Source organism: Giraffa tippelskirchi, chromosome 1 (assembly GCF_054371585.1).
Source record: "Giraffa tippelskirchi isolate mGirTip1 chromosome 1, T2T-mGirTip1v1.2.pri, whole genome shotgun sequence".
Taxonomy (NCBI): Eukaryota; Metazoa; Chordata; class Mammalia; order Artiodactyla; family Giraffidae; genus Giraffa; species Giraffa tippelskirchi.
Genome location: NC_137275.1, coordinates 221,944,807 through 221,964,000, shown reverse-complemented (window position 1 = coordinate 221,964,000; position 19,194 = coordinate 221,944,807). Strand labels below are relative to the sequence as shown.

The following is a 19,194-nucleotide window of genomic DNA, read 5'->3' as shown; positions in this document are numbered from 1 at the left end:
CAGTATTTTCCTCTTTGTCTCTTGGCTTCTTTTTCAGGTGAGTTTTCATATGATGATGATGATTGTTGCAGTTCTACACCCATGTCCTCATTCTACATCACCCAAAGCAGCAGTTTACACTATTGGCTGTGTATCAGAATCATCAGCAGTTCTTTCTAAATAAAATGAAAAGCTCCTAGGTTAGAAGATATATATATATGTGCATGCTAAACTCACACACACAGCAATTCTAATGTATATTCACAGGTTAGAACTACAGACATAGAGAAAAACATATGAAAATTCTGTGCGTGCATACTCGCTTTTTCTCATCATTATTGTTGTTTAGTTGCTAAGTTGTGTATGACTCTTTTGCAACTGCATGGACTGTAGCTCACCAGGCTCCTCTGTCCATAGGATTTTCTAAGCAAAAATACTGGAGTGGGTTGCTATTTCCTTCTCCAGGGAACCTTCCTGGTCAAGCGGTCAAACCTGCATCTCCTGCGTTGGCAGGTAGATGCTTCACTGCTGTGCTACCAGGAAAGCCCTTGAGACATTTCTTACCTATCAGGTGGACATAAGTGTGATAACACATTCTTTCGGCCAGGCTGTGGGCAAGCTGATGCTCTCATACATTGCTGATCAGAGTGGAGACTGGTACAATCATTTCTGGATGGGAATTTGGCAATATCTAAAAAAGAGGCATTTGATATTTGAACCAGTAATTCTTCATACAGAAATTTATTCTGAATTTTATCCTCCAGATATATAAAATATGTAGATATACATTGATTCATTGGAACATTGTTTGTAATTTTAAAATAATGGTAATAAGACATTAAAAAGTCACGTAGTATAGTAGGTGAATAAACTTTGGTACATCTACAAGTAGAGTGATATAATGTGCAGCTGAGAAAGAATGAAAACAATCTCCATGGACTGATGTGAAAATATTTCCAGGATATATTGTCATTTACAGAAAGCAAAATGCAAAAATAAAAAAAAAATAGCTATACATGTTCCCCTTGTGTAAGAAAGAGAAATATACATTTCTACTTGCCTGTGCATTAAAAAATCAGAGGATGGAGAACTTAGAGACTAATCAGATTGGTTCCCAATGGGCCTGAGTGGGAGATGGGTGAACATAATGTGGGTGTAGTAGCACTTCCCTAGGGATAACTTTCTGTAGTTTCACCTTTGGTACTGGATTTATACACATACTCAAAAATTATTAGCAAGGATGGGGAAGAAAGATGAAACAGAATACAAACAAAAACAAATATCCCTTGTTGAATTTGAAATGAATAGCATAACCACACTGAAGGGAAAAAAGTAACAAGCGCAACTATTTCTTTGAACACTGCAGATTAACCTGATCAGGCAATTTTAACATATAAGCAGGATTGTGAGCCACCGGCTTAGGAAAAAATAGTATGTCTTCCAATAATTTTCACAAAAAAAGAATATGCTTGTTTTTTGAAATCAACCTTCTCCCCATTCCCAATGTCTCCTTTTTTCCCTCACTGATCAGGTTTGATCAGTGGTCATTCCTGAGCTAGTCACCAGGGAGATGGCATGTCTTAATCCACTCAAGCTATTCAGGCTCATCTCAGACGCCAAAGGTGGAGTCAAGTCCCACCAGAAAGGCATGGGTGCTAATTAAGTAAAGATGCTCCTCTAAATTATGAGTGACATCATCCAGGAAAAAGAAGAAAAAAAAGAACAAAACAGTGAAATATATGTGCTGATGAAAACGGGAGGAAATGGACACATCCAGCCAAGAGCTGTGCATGCTGCGGGGAAGTGACACATGGAGAATGGTCTAGGAGGCAAACGTGCTGTCTTATTTTATTTTATTATTTTATTTTATTTTAATAATTTATTTATTTTAGTTGGGGGCTAATTACTTTACAATATTGTAGTGGTTTTTGCCACACACTGACACGAACCAGCCGTGGGTCCACATGTGCTCCCCACCCTGAACCCCCCTCTCACCCCCCTCCCCATCCCATCCCTCTGGGCCATCCCATCGCCCCAGCCCCGAGCATCTGTCGCTGTTTTAAATGAGTGACAGTAAATAAAGGATGGAATTCAGGAGAAGAGTCATCTTTGAAGGTTTCAACTTTGAGTAAAGAAGATGCTAGGTAATTATGTTAAACACAAAATGAAAACAAAGGCAGGAGAGTTTCAGAGACGCAGACAGCTAAAAACAGTCCCATTAAAATTGTGGAGGGATGGGATACCTTGTACAATCCCAATAGACTTCAATTCTAGAATAGGAAAGGATTCTCAAATCATGGTGTACATCAGGATAAACTGGGAGCTTTTTGCAATGAGATTCTTAAACTTCACCAGAGAAATTCAATAGCATGGCGTGAGTCCCAGGGATCTCATTTTAAGCAATTCTGATTCTGATGTAGGTGTCCCGACCACCACATTTTGAAAGACCATTGCACTAGAGAAAAATGATGACACTCTGAAATGAAAATAAGAATCCAACTGACAAAATTCAGGCTCAGAGATGAATGTGACCACTGGGTCTGACTGATGTTATTTATCTCAATGTTAATCATATCTATCCAATCATACCACACCCATTACTGTACACTTCGCATGAGTTACGGCATATCTCACATCTAGAAGAAGACTTCGGTGTTCACGTGTTTATCATTCTCTCAATAAGTAGAAGAAGTGGTGGTTCTGGCTGACCATAGAAACGGAGTTTGGCCGCTACGCTATACGCTGCTTCCTTAAGAGAAGAAGGCATAGAGGTAATAGCAGAGTGAGAAGGAACTCAAGTCTAAAATATTTGGGATTGTAGAGTTTTGCAGACATCTTAATTGGGATCAGTCTTAGTATCACAGATGAGTGGAAATAGGAATGGTGGTAAGGACTTTTCTTACAGAAAGAAGTTAAGCAATTGCAAAAGTAGAGTGTTCTGGATAAGAGACCAAAAACACAGGTAACAAAAGCTAAAATTAGTTAAGTGCAAGTACATCAAATTAAAGAGCTTATGCATAGCAAGTGATCAAAAATTAAAAAGGCAACATAGAGAAAAGGAGAAAATGTTTACAAACCATGTATCTGATAAGGAGTTAATATCCAAAATATATAAAGAACTCATACAACTCAATAGAAGAGAAGCAAATAATTCTACCAAAATGGGCAAAAGACCTGAATAGACTTTTTCTGAAGACAGCAATAGGTATATGAAAAAACGCTCCGGGTCAATAATCATCCAGGGAATGCAAATCAAAACCACAGTGAGATGGCTATTATCAAAAAGACAAGAGATAATACATGTTAGCAAAGATATGGAGAAAAGGGAACTTTTATACACTACTGGTGGGAATGTAAAATTATATGATGGATCAGATGGTAAAGAATCTGCCTGCAAAGCAGGAGACCCAAGTTTAACCTCTGAGTTGGGGAGATCCTCCACAGAAGAGAATGGCTACCTACTCCAGTATTCTTGCCTGGAGAATTCCATGTACAGAGGAGCCTGGCGGGCTGCAGTCCATGGGTTGCAAAGAGTCAGACATAACTGAGCAACTAACACTTTTCACTTCACTATGGAAGATAATATGGAGGTTCCTCAACAAATAAAAACTCTACCATATGATCCAGCAGTCCTACTCTTGGGATTAAAATAAGTATCTTTAAGAGATATTTGCACACCTATGTTCACATAGCATTATTTATAATAGCCAAGGGATGAAAATAATCTAACTGTCCTTGGATGGATTAATGAATAAAGAAAATGTTACACATACACACACACACACTGGAATATTATTGAATGTTATTCAGCCATAAAAGAGAAGAAAATTCTGCCATTTAGCACAAGATGGATTATCAATGCAAATAAATCAGTGCAAATAAATACACAAAGTGAAATAAGCCATACAGAAAAAGATAAAATACTGTATGGTATCACATATATATGAAATTTTTTAAGTTGATTTAATAGAAATGGAGGATAAAATTAGAATGATGGTTGCCACAGAATGGGAGAGGGCAGAAATGGAGTCATGTAGGTCATACAGGGTGAAGTAAATCAGAAAGAGAAAAGCAAACATCACATAATATCTATTACTTTTATGTGGAATCTAGAAAAATGATACAAATGAACTTATTTGCAAAGCAGAAAAAAATACATAGACATAGGGAATGGACCTATGGATATCAAGAGGGGAAGGGAGAGTGGGATGAATTAGGAGATTGGGATTGACATGTATACACTACTATATATAAAACAGATAACTAATGAGGACTCTTGAGAATCCCTTGGACTGCAAGGAGATCCAACCAGTCAATCCTAAAGGAAATCAGTTCTGAATATTCATTGGAAGGACTGATGCTGAAGCTGAAATTCCAATACTTTGGCCACTTGATGCAAAGAACTGACTCATTGGAAAAGACCCTGACTAGGCAAGATTGAAGGCGGGAGGAGAAGGGGATGACAGAGGATGAGATAGTTGGATGGTATCACCGACTCAATGGACATGAGTTTGAGTAGACTCCAGGACCTGGTGGTAGACAGGGAAGCATGGCGTGCTGCAGTCCATGACAGGGTAACACAGAGTCGGACACGACTGAGTGACTGAACTGAACTGAACTGAATGAGAACCTATTGTACACCGCAGGGAGCTCTACTCAATGCTCTGCGGTGACCTAAACAGGAAGGAAATCCAAAAAGGAGGGGATATATGTGTACACAGAGCTGACTCACTTAGCTGTACAGAAGAAACTAACACAACTTTGTAAAGCAAATACACCCCAGTAAAAATTCATTGAAAAAAAAAGAAGTAGTAGTTCTGAGGACCTGATGCATAGCATGGTGACTACAGTACTGCATAGTTGAAAGTTGCTGGGAGTAGATCCTAAGTATTCATACCACATACACACACACACAAGATTTAGCAAACGTTAACTGTGTGAGGTGATAGATGCATTAATTATCTTGATCTTGGTAATCATTCTACAATGTATATGCATATCAAATCATCATGCTGTACACTTTAAATGTATATAAAATTATATTTTTCAATTACTCACCAATAAAGTTTCCTTTTTTTTTTTTTTTTAAAGAGAAAAGAAGAATATATATCCCTAAAGAATTTTTTGGCAATTGTCTTTTTTTGGATGTTTCTCAATCTCTAATGTGTGGAAGAATTACATTCAGTGCATACTAAAGACACAAATTTTCACGTGCATCTCCAGACATTCTGGCGTAGTTGTCTAGGGTAGAAAGTTGTACTTGAAACAAATTCCCAGGGTATTCTCTTATCTCTCTTTCAGAAAACTGCACTAGATTCTAGCCTCTTTTTTTTCACAACAGTTTTTTTTTTTTTTTTTTAATATATAATTGATCTACAATATTAGGTTAGTTTGGGGGTCTAGTCATTTCCAAACAAAGAATGGGCCTTCAAATTCTGCTTTTATCATAGGTATCTCGTGATGTTGAGCATGTTGATTGATATTTCTGGTCCTCAAACTTTTCCATTTATGAACTAAGAGTGCCAGCCTATGTATTTTGTAGAGAAATATGGAGAAATAGGAGATGTGAAACTGACTCCATGTTTTCCAAAGAAAATAAAATTAAAGCCATCCAATACAGAAATTCATCAATTCATAACTTTACTAAATTAAGCCATCTCTACCTTGATCATTATATACATTAGAAGACATTCTTATAGCTTATAAATAAACAGTATCTGTCAAAACATGAAAAGTGTTTTAAATGCAACATAATCAATGGGTGAACATCTTTTTTTGTATAAGACACTGTGTACAAAATTTAGAAACCACCCATTTGAAAGTGTTTGTAGCCTGCCATTTTATTTCAAGATAAAACACTGATCCAAAAATTAGTTATGAAAAATATTTTGAAGGCATGTCAACAAGCAAAAATTAGCTCGTGCATGGTCAACCTCTTATAAATGCCTACGTGGAAACATCACCCAGAATTAGAGAGGACCTCCTATGGTCTTTCCTTAGCACCATTAGCCCTGTACCCCTTCTTGTGTATTATAATACAGTCAGATCCTAGAGGGAGATAGTAAAGTTGCAACCAGATTCTCAACACAGACAAATAAGAAAACAACCATTAAGAATACCCACTCCACCCTAAATCACTGTCTCTTCCCCTAGAAGCTCCTGAGTGTCTAGCTAAATTTCTACATGGCAGAATAACAGAAATGCTTATATACAAATGTGTTAACTGAAGTGACAGAGTAAACACCCCAGCTCTACTTGCATGTCACCAGGTACTGTGTCTAGATCCTGTAATATTCAGTTTGCACACATTGTTCTATTTAATCCAAAATTGGCTCCATCTTTTACTGTATTTCTGGTTTCCTTGGTTACCAATTAGGAACTTCTGTCCTTAGCAACTGTTGCTGATATCTAGAGAATTTCTAGTCCCCAAACACTGGCATTAGCCTCATATAACACAACCTTTGCCCTCAAAGAATTTCAAGGTGAAGAAAAAAACAGGTATGTAAATCAAATGGTTTGATGCATTTTGATAAGGGACACACAAGAAAAGCAAACGTGTCACAGGAATTCAGGAGAAGTTGCAACTGCTCTACAAGTTAGAAGAAGCTTCACAGAGGGAAAGTTATGAAGTATGACTCCTGTCCAAAAATACCTTTTCCACTGATGCCTGAAATCCCAGTCTCATGCACAGCAACATGGCGAGACTTTCAAGCAGGAGATCTTTAGTGGAACTCTCCTTCCGCCCTCCCATTCCCCTTCCCACTTTTCCATCTCCACCCCTTCATCTCCTGGCTTCTCAGACTTAGCAGAAATCAGTGTGCATTCAGCACATTTCTAGCACCAGCCACAGTTCCATTTCTACCAAATATAACACAGTTTTCTGGGGATGATAAGACAATCACATATCATGCTGGTTGTGACAGTGGCCCCCTCTTAAGCTACCAGTGAGAAAATTCGGGGTCACTCCATTATCGAGTCCTTGCTTTAGAAATTCAATTTCTTCCCTGGACATCTATTTTCACGGAGAGGAAAGTTGTTTGAGAAATACAGAAGGGCTTCAGCCATTCTTTTTTTCTTGTAGCTTCCCCCACCCGCCCAACAACACGCTTCTTTTTGTTTTTTTCCCAGGCAGAGGGTAATTTGTATAGTAGCTGAAATAAAAGCAGCTTAACAGATGAAATCCATGGTCAAAGCCTGTGGACATCATTGAGGAGTTAATGAAATTTCTGTGCCTGGAACAGATTATTAGGCAACAGCTGAGATTGGAAAAAAGATTAAGCTACTGAATTGCTGGCAGAACCAAAGGAAGGAGTCTAAAGTCAGCATTCATCATGCCTCATAGAAGATGAACAATTCGGGAAATAGAATTGGGTGATTTGTTCTGAGCTCTAAAGGCACTGTGCCTTGTCCTTCTCCGACCTAAATGGGTGGACACTGTTTCTCTTGCCCAGCGCATTCCGTCAACTCCCCTGCTTAAAACTCTGCATAGCACCTAGTGCTCATATGTTCATATCCTAGCACTGTGGGACCTCTAGGAGCCTCCCTGAAGCCCCTTTCCACAGTATATCTGTCTTATTGATTCACTACATAAATTATTGTTTTGGGGTCATCAGAATGTTTTTGCACAGGATGTTTTGCATAGACATTCACTATGTTTTACTCACTGATCTCTATTTCCACAACTTTGTTTACAATATTGTCCCATCTGGAAACAATCCCTCCTCTATTTATATTTTGCTACAAGATAAGCAGTAAAGCTGAGATTTTGCCTTAATTATAATAAGTAGAATTGAAAAAAGTAAAAGTGTTAGTCGCTTAGTCGTGTCCAACACTTTGTGACCCCCTAGACTCTAACCTGTCAGTCCCCTATGACCATGTGAATACTCCAGACCAGAATACTGGAGTGGGTAACCACCCCCTTCTCCAGGGGATCTTCCCAACTCAGGGACCGAACCCAGATCTCCCACACTGCAGGAGATTCTTAGCCATCTGAGCCATCAGAGAAGCCCAGAATTGCTAAGAATACTTGCCTAAGTGTTGCGTTGCACATGCTTGTGTTGAAACACAGATGACTCAGACATGTTTTCCACTCACAAGGAAACTAGTGTTTTAGAAGAACAATGACATAGTCAGAAAAGCCATTTTTCAATGAACTCCTACAGTGTTTTAACAGCTTCTGTTTATTGAGTGTTTACTAGGTTGTCAAGCATTATACTAAATGCTTTCCATGAACTACCGTTTTTATGTGTCATAAGTGTTTTGTGATGTAGGGTTGTGATTTTTCCCACTTTACAGATGAGTAGATGCTCAAGAAGATTGAGTAACTTTCCCAATGTCAGTAAATAGCTGAGCAGAGGTACAAAGTGGAGTCTCTGTGACACCAAACTGTGTATTCTTTCCAGCATGTTATGTGGAGGACTAATTCAGGTTTTAGTGTACAAAATGAGCTAGAGATGAGAGTCAGACTGACAAAGGAGTAGAGAGGTAAACTAAAATTCCAGAACATTCTGAGTAAGAGTTCATGAGAATATAGGTATGGGGGAGGGCTTTAGAATGGCCTAATATGTTAAAACACACTCTTAGAATTATTGCCTGTTTGGGTGTAGGGTGCGAAGAGAGAGCTGTCAGAGATAACACTAAGATGCAACCCCAGTTAATGGGAGTGCAGTCAGCCCTCTGTATCTCTGTTTTCTGCATCTACAGATTCAACCAACCAAGGATCAAAAATCATCAGAAAAATAATTTCAGAACGTTCCAAAAAGCAAAATTAGAATTTGCCACAGCCAGAAACTATTTACATAGCATTTACATTGTATTTACAACTATTTACATAGCATTTACATTGTATTAGATATTATAAGCAATCTAGAGATGATTTAAAGTAAATGGGACGATTGCATAAATCATATGCAAATACTATGCCATTTTATATATGGGACATGAGCATCTGTGGATTTTGGTATCCATGGAGGTCCTGGAACCAGTCCGCCATGGATACCAAGGGATGACTGTATATGCAGAGAGAAGAAAATCTCTTTGGAAGAAATATTAGTTTCCCTGTAACATAAACTCACTGGCCCACACTTTCTTCTGGATAAAAGTCCTTCCAAGTCACTAAAAGACCAATAATACCCACAAGAGCCTTTAATTCTTTAAGCTAATAAGCATCAGTCACACTGCTTGTTTGTCACAGGTCAGGATCCTCCAGTCTCTTATTCCCACAAGACATCTGCTTCTACTCTAAGGCGTAGGTAAGAAAGAATTAGAAGAGGTTAGGGCGGAATGGTTCCTCTGCCTTCATTTCCAACCACGGTGGAGTAAAGTCAATTGGCCTGCACTTGATTTTTTACTTAACTTGTTTGTGCAGTAAAACACTTTGGGTGCAGATTAACTTTCCCCGCTCAATACCACCTAATTGATTCACCTACCTTGAAGCAGAAGCCTGCAAGGCTCCTTTGATAAATAGATTGAAAGGTTTTCTTTGCTTCATAACTGCCTCTGTAAGCAATACCTCAACTAGGACACAGAACCTATTCTCCAGTGACACAAAAGCACCAGCATTGGGGTTGGGGTGGGGGGACGATACATGTCTTCCTCCTCCACTAAAGGTACATTCATTTTGTCGGGTAACTATACAGGTTATGGGAGAGCTGTTTCAGAGACAGTGCAGGGGATCACAGTGTGTTGAGCAGAGGATGGGCTTTAAACTGTGTTTTCAAAAGCATACAGTATCTTGTATATTCATCAGGAAAATCTTAAGAGATGGGTATTGCAATTCAAACTCCAGGGCTATAAGAACTGATGCACCAAGAAGTTAGGTAACTGGTCTACGATAGCACAGTTAGAAAACCTTCAAATCTTCCTCCTTATCAACACAGAGCCCCAGTACGTTCCTCCTCTAAAAAAATGAAAGCCAATAGTTTTTAAATCTGGGAATGTGAAACTGAGAACAATGTCAACAACAAATTGCGACAGGATGGATGCTCAACAGCCAAGCTCAACTGCTCCTTGTTTGCTAGGAAACAGAATTGACTGAAAGAAGAGGGGGAAACTCTCTCCAGGGGCATGTGACTGAAGTGTGGGATGTGGAATGGAAGGGCCTTTGATCGGTGCCTACAGCAGTTGTGCTCACAGAAAGGATACTGGAGCAATCAGCTGCCAGCCCTGGCCCCAGGATCAGGCAGTGGCCTCGGGGCCTGTCTCCAGTACAAAGACAAACACCAGGTTTCCTCTCCGCACCTGACTGTGTACTTCCTGTTTGATCACGGAATGGATGCGCCTCCTGCAAAGAGAAAAGGCATCTTGCAGACTTTGCTCACAGTTGTTCTGCTCATTCTCGGGTCCATTTCCCATCTTTTCCTGCTGTGTTTCTTCCATAGTTGTGTGTATACTCAAATGTACATGTTGTACTGTACTAGCTCACGGGCCATTATGCACATGGCATGTACTGAGAAAGCTGCATACACTGGGAACCTTCCTTTTGTTCCTTCTGCTATTTATCAACACTCATTTAGCAGCACTACTGGATACCCCATGCACTGTTATATGGAGTATAAAACATGACCTTTACCTTCAAGATGTTCACAGACTAGTGTGAATTGAAAAAAAAAAAAAAGTGAACAACCTTCAAGTTGAGAATTATCCTTCATCTGGTGGATAACCCTGAGAACTTAAGCCAGAGGACAGCCTCTCAGATAGTTCTGAGAAACTGCCCTGGAGACGTAGGGAGGAACCAGGATATATAGGAGTTTTGCAACAAAAGCCAGGTAATTGGAGTATCAAAAGATTACTGTTAGTTAAAGAAAACCAGATGTCTCGAATGATTTTAGCACTTTTCTTTGTATGGGAAGATGCAAGAGTCTGGGCTGACTGAAATCATTCCTTTGATGTGCATCTTAGCTATCTAAGACCAGTATTTGGTTCTGTCCTACCCTGAAGCCCCTCGGGGCACAGCTGGGGCCTCTTCAGTAGCTGATGGCTTGATGGCCACAACATCCTTTGTCTACTGATAGGCAGGCAACTTTAGTTCACACTAGTAAGAGAAGGAGACCTGATTATACTGGCTACAATGTTGTATAATACTGGAGATGATTGCAGCATTTTAGATGGTCTAAAGAAGAAAAATCCACAATCAATAATAGAGTTAGAAGAAAAAGAACTTTAATAACAATAATACTGGGTTGGCTGAAAACTTTGTCTGGGTTTTTCCATATGACATTATGGAAAGACATTTTGGCCAACCCAATATTTAAAGGGCACCTTATTTTTTCTAGGCATTGCTATTGAACTCTTTCCAAGCCTTGGCAATAGAATAGGGAACAATTCAGACTAGACTCTTGCTCTACTGGGGTGGGGGAGACACAGAATAAAGAGGCACTCAAATATATAGGATAATGTCCAATAGCAATTCAGGCAACGAGAAAAATAAAACAGGATAATGGGGTATTGAGCTGTTCAAGAGTGAGAACAGCATTGAATGATATGGTCAGAGACACTCCCCTGAAAAATTGATATTTGAGTTAAGATTTAAATACGGAGGCAGAATAAAATTGACTATTGCATAGGAAAAGTCATGAGAAAAGACCTTGGGCCAAAAATATCTCATAAAGATGCCTTAAATCCCACTATTGTTCATTGACCTAGTGTAGCAGATAGGAAAATGCAACTTTCAGATCTCCTAGCACAAGGAGCATAACAGACTGATGTTCCCAGCCACTGACCCAAGGATCCATCATGCTTCCCATGGGCTGATCTCCACCAGTAACCGAGAGCTGCTGCTGAGTCGCTTCAGTCATGTCCAACTCTGTGCGACCCCACAGATAGCAGCCCACCAGGCTCCCCTGTCCCTGGGATTCTCCAAGCAAGAACACTGGAGTGGGTTGCCATTTCCTTCTCCAATGCACAAAAGTGAAAAGTGAAAGTGAAGTCACTTAGTCGTGTCCGACTCTTTGCGACCCCACGGACTGCAGTCTCCCAGGCTCCTCCGTCCATGGGATTTTCCAGGCAAGAGTACTGGAGTGGGGTGCCATTGCCTTCTCCGAACAGAGAGCAGTAAGAGCATTAAACAAGGTCCACACTAGTAAGACAGGGACTGAGCAAATGGGTGACTGTGGCTCAAGGTCTTCCTTTTGACCTGGATGAATCTTTCCTGGAACCATGCTGCAATTTAAAACTCCTGCCACTCTTGTCTTCCTTTCTTTTCCTTCTCCTTCCTCAGGAATCAGACATGTATCACAGTCTGAAGGCTGTCATCTCCTGCTCCCTCCACCAGAAATGTCTTAATAATTCCTTCTAGATTTCTACTTCTCAGTGGACCCCAAAATCCATAGCTAAGAGAAGGAGGTACCCAGTAGATATCCTGCCTTGGGAGAAATAAGCTAGAAAAAGATAAGATGAAAAGACTGCAGTATAATGCATACAAAAGAAAAGCAATATGCATTTAAATAAAAACGAATACATGTATCAGGGGAGAACAATGATTCTTGCTCCAAGAGACTCAGTACAAAGTACAATTCAGAATCAGGCAGCCCATGGTTAGGAATCAGGCAAAGGTCAGAGGCTCACAATAGAGTCTTGAACTCAGAATGCAGTGGAAGAGTCAGGTGCTAGAAACTGGCTTTATTAAAGTCAATTTCCCTAAGGAACTGGAAGTGTTACTCTGAATATACCACTTAAATACTTAAGAAGCAGAATAGAATTCTGCCTAACATTTTTTGTACTCTCATTTTCAGCATGAAGTTCTCCTGCAACATCTTTTAGCTCACATTCCCTGATTTTGCAACTTAAACTCAGTAAGACCCTAAGTCTCCTTTAGTCTTTCCTTCAACTGATGCATTGGGTTCGAGCAACTCTGATAGTTGGCTGACGTTTGATGCTCAATATAGATTAAGAGACACTGTAGGTCCTGATAGGTTGAATAATGCCCAAATCTAGAAAAGTATTAAAATGAAAAGGTAGAGGTTGCATGCCATAATACAAAGTCTCCAAAGTAAAGGAACACCCAAGATTTGAGGGATTTTTAAAAATTATTATCTTCTGGTAATTTCTTCCCTGTGGGGCACAGCGGCAGATGTAGGCTGCTTAGGTAATGGTGATGAGGTAAGAATGGGTCAGGGAGAGGGAGCTGTATGAAAGAAGGGATTTATGTTTGGAAGAAGGACTCTGGTCTTTGGACCAAGCTGCAAGCTGTCCAGTCTTGCTTCATGATGTCACAGTCATAATGGCATGAATAAAATAACTTCATATTTTGACGACCAAAATAAGTTTTTTTCTTTTCTGAATGATCTTCAAGGCACTGCAAGTTTGAAGCATGGGGTTAGGTTCTGATATCTGTAATTTACATGATAATGGGAAAACAACTGAGGACCCAAAGAAAACTCACCAGGCATGCAGGTATTCTATGAAGAATATGTTGAGAAGACACAGGAAGATAATTACATTCAGGGCTCAGTTAGGAAGTGATGTACAGAGATCCAGGTAGCCAGTTCATACCAGGGATGAGAGCCTGCAGAATCAAAAATGAGATTCTTATTTTCTAAGGCAATGCTTTGAATATCCCAGTATACGATACACTATAGAGAAAAGTGAAAGTGAAGTTGCTCAGTTGCGTCCGACTCTTTGCGACCCCATGGATTGTAGCCCATGGAATTTTCCAAGCAAGAGTACTGGCATGGGTTGCCATTTCTCCAGGGGATCTTCCTGATCCAGGGATCAAACCCGGGTCTCCCACATTGCAGGCAGAGGCTTTACCTCTGAGCCACCAGGGAAGCCCTACACTATAGAGAAGTTGCTGACAAAGGTCGATCTAGTCAAAGCTATGGTTTTTCCAGTAGTCATGCACCGACATGAAAGTTGGACCACAAAGAAAGCTGAGTGTCTAAGAATTGATGCTTTTGAACTGTGGTGTTGGAGAAGACTCTTGAGAGTCCCCTGGACTGCAAGGAGATCAAAACAGTCAATCCTAAGGGAAATCAGTCTTGAATATTCATTGGAAGGACTGATACTGAAGCTGAAGCTCTAATACTTTGGCCACCTGATGTAAAGAACTGACTCATTTGAAAGATTGAAGGCAGGAGGAGAAGGGGATGACAGGGGATGAGATGATTGGATGGCATCACCAACTCGATGGACATGAGTTTGAGCAAGCTCCAGGTGTTGGTGATGGACAGGGAAGCCTGGCGTGCTGCAGTCCATGGGGTCGCAAAGAGTTGGGCACGACTGAGTGACTGAACCGTCTGACTAATAGAGAAGCTGTGATTACAATGACAACCTTAAACATATAACAAGGTTATATGATAATAACCAAAGAAGAAAATTAAAACAAAAGTAGAAATTAGTAAATAAAAAAAGAACATAAGAGAGCGAGAAGGGAGTAAAAGTGATAGAAATTCCATGAACACATGAAAACTACCAGACTGACTGAGAAACAAATATAGCTAAAGGACTCTCTAAGTTCCAGGGAAATGATAAGGCAGCAGACCAATAACACGACATCACTTATGCAATGTCTCTAAAGTGCATACAGAGTTTGCAGCAATAAAGAACATCCTAATGATAACTGAAGCTGGACGAACATAGGTGGAATAAATAAGAGTACTAAATACTCTCTGGCTGCTGACTCTTATGACATAACAACCTAAGACACGAGGTGTGTGTCACACTAATAAGAATAAGACAGAAGGACTTTTCCTGGAAAAAAGGTAGAGTGGTTGGATCTCAGGAAGTTGATGATGGTACTTAGAAGGCAAAGCGAGAAAGGCCTCCCCCTTTGTTTTAACTCTTCCCGGGACTTATTTCATTTTTCACTTGTATTATTCCCTTTTCCACTGAAAACCCTGTGTTGGGAATACCTTTCTTTTTTCTCTTTGGTCACACCCCGTGGCATATGGGATCTTAGTTCCCTGACCAGGGATTGAACTCACACTTCTTCATTAGAAAGCCGAGTTTTAACCACTGGAACACTGAGGAGGTCCTGGCAATATCTTTCTCAAGGTGGACAGTTACATGATTGTTCTGGAAAGTTTCTTTACCTCTTTCTCATGAATAATGAAGATAAGGGGAATTTTCCTTCAATCCCATATAGCTACCATTTTCCTGACAATCTCCTGAGGCTTTATTCTTGTCTGTTGGGTCCCAAAAGCTCTCCCTGAAGCATGGCTCCCTCTTAGGCAGTCCAGCTTTCCTTCATGATTTACAGTGGTGACTTTTGCTTTTCTGTAAAAGATGGTACCCCACGACACATGGTGTCTGACAAGTCCATCCCTGGTGAATCACCAGATGCCGATGTCCGATTCTCTTTGACTTCAGCAGCAGAAGCAGATCATGAAGGTGATGGTTGTCTGATGGAGCACTGTGCTGAGAGGTTTGTGCAGTGTACACCTTTTGCTGCCAGTAAGAGGTAGGAGGTGCAATAAAACACCAGATCAGCAAAAAGAATGATCGGGGTGTGCTAAGGTCTCAAGATTGCAAGAAAGTTCTGCAGAGCCGTAAATTCTCCTCAAATAACAAAACAGTGCCAAGGGGTGACCAGTGAATGGTGCAATAACTGTGGATGCTTTTGTAGGACGGATCTGTGAGGCATTGTTAGACTATGGTAGTGATGATGTTGTAATTGTTACTGACTGGTTTAGTGTTGTTTTGAGTCCTTTTGTGCCTTCAAGTGAGACAACAGAAATTCTAGTATTTCAATGTGCACCGCCAAACACAAATGTTGCTCACCGCTGCTGTGTGGATTCAAGCAGAGGTGTCTGTTCATCATAACTGTCATCATATAAGCAGGAAGATGCATGCATGGCTGAGGGTTTGCAAATGACATTTCCAGATCAAGGAAACTTGAAAACAAGAAAACTGAGCATGTTTTTACTACTAGAGGCTTTGTGGGTGAGAGGCTGTAATAGACCATTTACATAATTGGAAAGAATTCTGGAAATAGGCCGAAATCTCTGAGAGAGAGCCCTGAGATCAAATGGCAGAGTCTACCTGGGTGATAAGGTGAGTGGTGGTAACTCTGCTCTGGGCACAGTGCGCTAAATATTTCTAGGGATTCCCAGGTGGCTCAGCAGTAAAGAATCCCACCGCAATGGCAGGGGATGCATCGGGGGCATGGGAAGTTCCCCTAGAGAAGGAACTGGCAATCCACCCTAGTATTTTGCCTGGAAAATTTCATGGATAGAGGAGCCTGGCAGGCTACAATCCACAGGGTTGCAAAGAGTCAGACACACCTGAACGTGCACACACACAAAATATTTCTAAGAGAACTTGAATTTATCCCAATACTTTTATGACCTCTCCACAAACTTATATTACCAGGTAGTCATTAAATTAAACTATTATAGTCATGCTATCACCGTGAGAAACTGCACATTTCATTCTACTTCATTCTGTAGTATGTCCTCCCCTCAGGCTTGTTCCCAGACAATAGCTCAGTGTGAATATTTGATTCTAGCCAGACTGACCTCCTTCACATTGGCAATACCATCATCTCATACACTTAAGATGCCAAGTTAAGACATCACATAAATCATTACTAATCCTCAAAACAGCCGCATGTATGGATAGTGTTTTATTTTCACAATATTATAAGCAGAAACACTAAGACACAGAGAAGGTATACACCAAAGTTCATACGGATAATAAGTCATAAAGCTTGAGCTCAGAATGGTATTTAGTCAAAACTCCGCACTTTTTCCTTTTCACTAGCTTGTGGGTCTCTCCTTCCAAAGGTCTTATTTTCAAAGGGATAATAGGTTTGTTTGCACATTATGATTTAATTTTAGATTCCTGATCATTTTCCTCAGGAGTTTCCAGAGAAATAATAATTTTCCAGGTCTAGGGGATGGAAAGAGATGGGTGATTGAGTAAGGACCTCAGTCTGAAAGGGACTGGGGAACTGAGCAGTTTCTTTAGTCCCTTGCACATACAGGGGCATTCTAGCTACGGGAATTAGTACAAGGTGAAGGATCACTCAGTTGCAAGAAAGAATTTTAAGTAGAATAATTGATGCATATATAAGGAGAAAGGGGTTTCCCAGGTGGCGCTAGCAGTAAAGAACTTGCCTTCCAATGCATGAGACACAAGAGATTCAGGTTCAATCCCTGGGTCGGGAAGATCCCCTGGAGAAGGGCACAGCAACCCACTCCAGTATTCTTGCCTGGAAAATCCCATGGACAGAGGAGCCTGGCCGGCTACAGTCCATAGAGTTGCAGAGAGTCAGACACAACTGAAGCAACTTAGCACGCATGCATGCATGCTTGTAGAGAAATAATATCATTGCCTACACAGAGGCTGACTATGTTTACCATGACAGAGGGCAGGGATGCCTTCTACTAAGGCAAGTATGTAATGTTAGGATAACAGTACAGTGAACTGGTATCTGTGCTTGATTCTTCAATCGTGTTTTTTAAAAAAACAAATCCCAGTCAAGCATGTTTGGCATTTTGTTGAAAACGTTTTGCAAACCTCCCGATAAAGAACGTGGTGATAAAGAGACTTAAATTGAAGTTTGTTTTCTTAGAAGAAAGCTGAGGATGGGAGAAGGGGACATTTAGAAAGAGGGATTCAAACAGAAACATCATGACAATTGAGTTCCTGCAAAGATGGGAAGGCCAGAATAGGCCTCCCGGGGAAGATTCTGGAGCTTTTCCAACACCGTTCCTTTCTCTAGCCATCAAGTGATGGAGATTTGTTGAACATGACACCTGGCTGCTCTGCATTATGGATTTGAACAGAGAGACAAAAGAGAGAGCTAATTGTTCCCCATGCATTCAAGTTTAATTCGGCGCACTTTTAATTAGGGTTCTGATGGGACTGGGAATCGCTTCCTTCTGCACAGGCAGCTCCTGACAGCAGGTGACTGCGTAGAGGAAAGAGATTACTTCGGGAGCCACTCAGGTCATGTTGGCGTCAGCACGGCAGTTACACAGGACATACTGGGAAATGTCAGTCCCGATGTCGACAGTGACCATTCAAGATGAAAAGCACTCAGCAGGGTGTGATGCATCAGGGCTTAGCCAACATGTAAAAGGCAGCTAGGTTCAGAACTGGTAGAGGAGAGCCACACATAAAATCACCCCTAAAGAAGAAAAAAAGATAACTTTTACTGAGCAACTTTTATATGACAAAGGAATGTGGAGCCCTAGACTCTGAGCTCTTTCAGCACTCAAAATTACCATTCCTGCTTTACACCCTTTTACAAATGTGGAAGGTAAGGTCGAGTAGTGATAAGTAACTTTCCCCAATGGCATCGCACTCAATTCTGTTCCCTTCCCCATCAGGTTCATATCCCATTTATTTTATTACCCTCTCAGTTCCCCATCCCAACCCTTAACACATCCCATCCTTCCTGGCCTCTGTGGTAATCGTAAAGCTCCATTGTCACGTGTGAGTTTGGTGTGTGAGTTATCAATGCCATTTCTTTGGAGATAATAATTTTGTAATAATTCAACTGATTTTTGCATTTAATGTTTTGATTCGATTTATCATGTACTTACAAAGCAGTGCTGGTAAATAAGACAAGTTCCTTCTCTGGTAGCTAACAACCTAAGATATGTGTTATCTTAACAGATTTGTGGAATAGCCATAAGTACTGTCTTATCCAACTCTTTTCCCCCGAATTGAAATGGTCTTGCCCAAATATGAATTAATATATGGTGGTTTAAAACTAAGCAGATGATACACGAAAGTATTAAATTGTAATCTAGCCATTATGACTTTCAAATGCCATGTTAAAGCAGTGCCCATTGGTGAAGATTTTATCAGAGTGTGCTTATTCATTGAAATAAAAAAAAAAAAAGTAGTTATCTCGTGTCTCATAACGTGTGCAGAGTCCCCAGTGGCATAGTCTGGTGCGTCAGTTAGGTATGTGGATGTTCAGCTTTAAGTCCAAACACTCATTTATTGGTACATCTGTCTCCACACACCTTTCAATGTCTTGAGTGTTTTTCAACAGGAAAGAAGAAAGCAGCCCAAATGATCTCTCTCTTTCTCTGAAATGCAACAGGGAAAGCTGCTAAACTCCTTCTCCGTCATCATGTCCAGAGGTCTCGTCCACTTTAATAGCTCCCTAACCTGGGTTCCTGTTTTTAATCCTTGCTCCCCTTCAAACTAATCTCTTTACAGAAGAACAAATATTACATTTAAATATTTTTCATGTAAAACAAAATAGATGCAAACCAACCTCCCCTTCACCTTCCCCCCGCCAAGAAAAAATAAAGGTTA

The 19,194-nt window shown here is 40.4% G+C and overlaps 1 long non-coding RNA gene across 1 annotated transcript in view; it reads right to left on the bottom strand.

Annotated features, from left to right (window-relative positions):
* Positions 1–19,194, bottom strand: part of LOC145540895 (uncharacterized) — a 137,581-nt gene that overhangs the window by 29,274 nt on the left and 89,113 nt on the right. The window contains exons 4-5 of the long non-coding RNA XR_014078622.1: positions 13,361–13,483; positions 544–670 (exon numbers count right to left, since the gene is read on the bottom strand). This is a non-coding gene — a long non-coding RNA (uncharacterized LOC145540895). The remainder of the gene's footprint in view (positions 1–543; positions 671–13,360; positions 13,484–19,194) is intronic.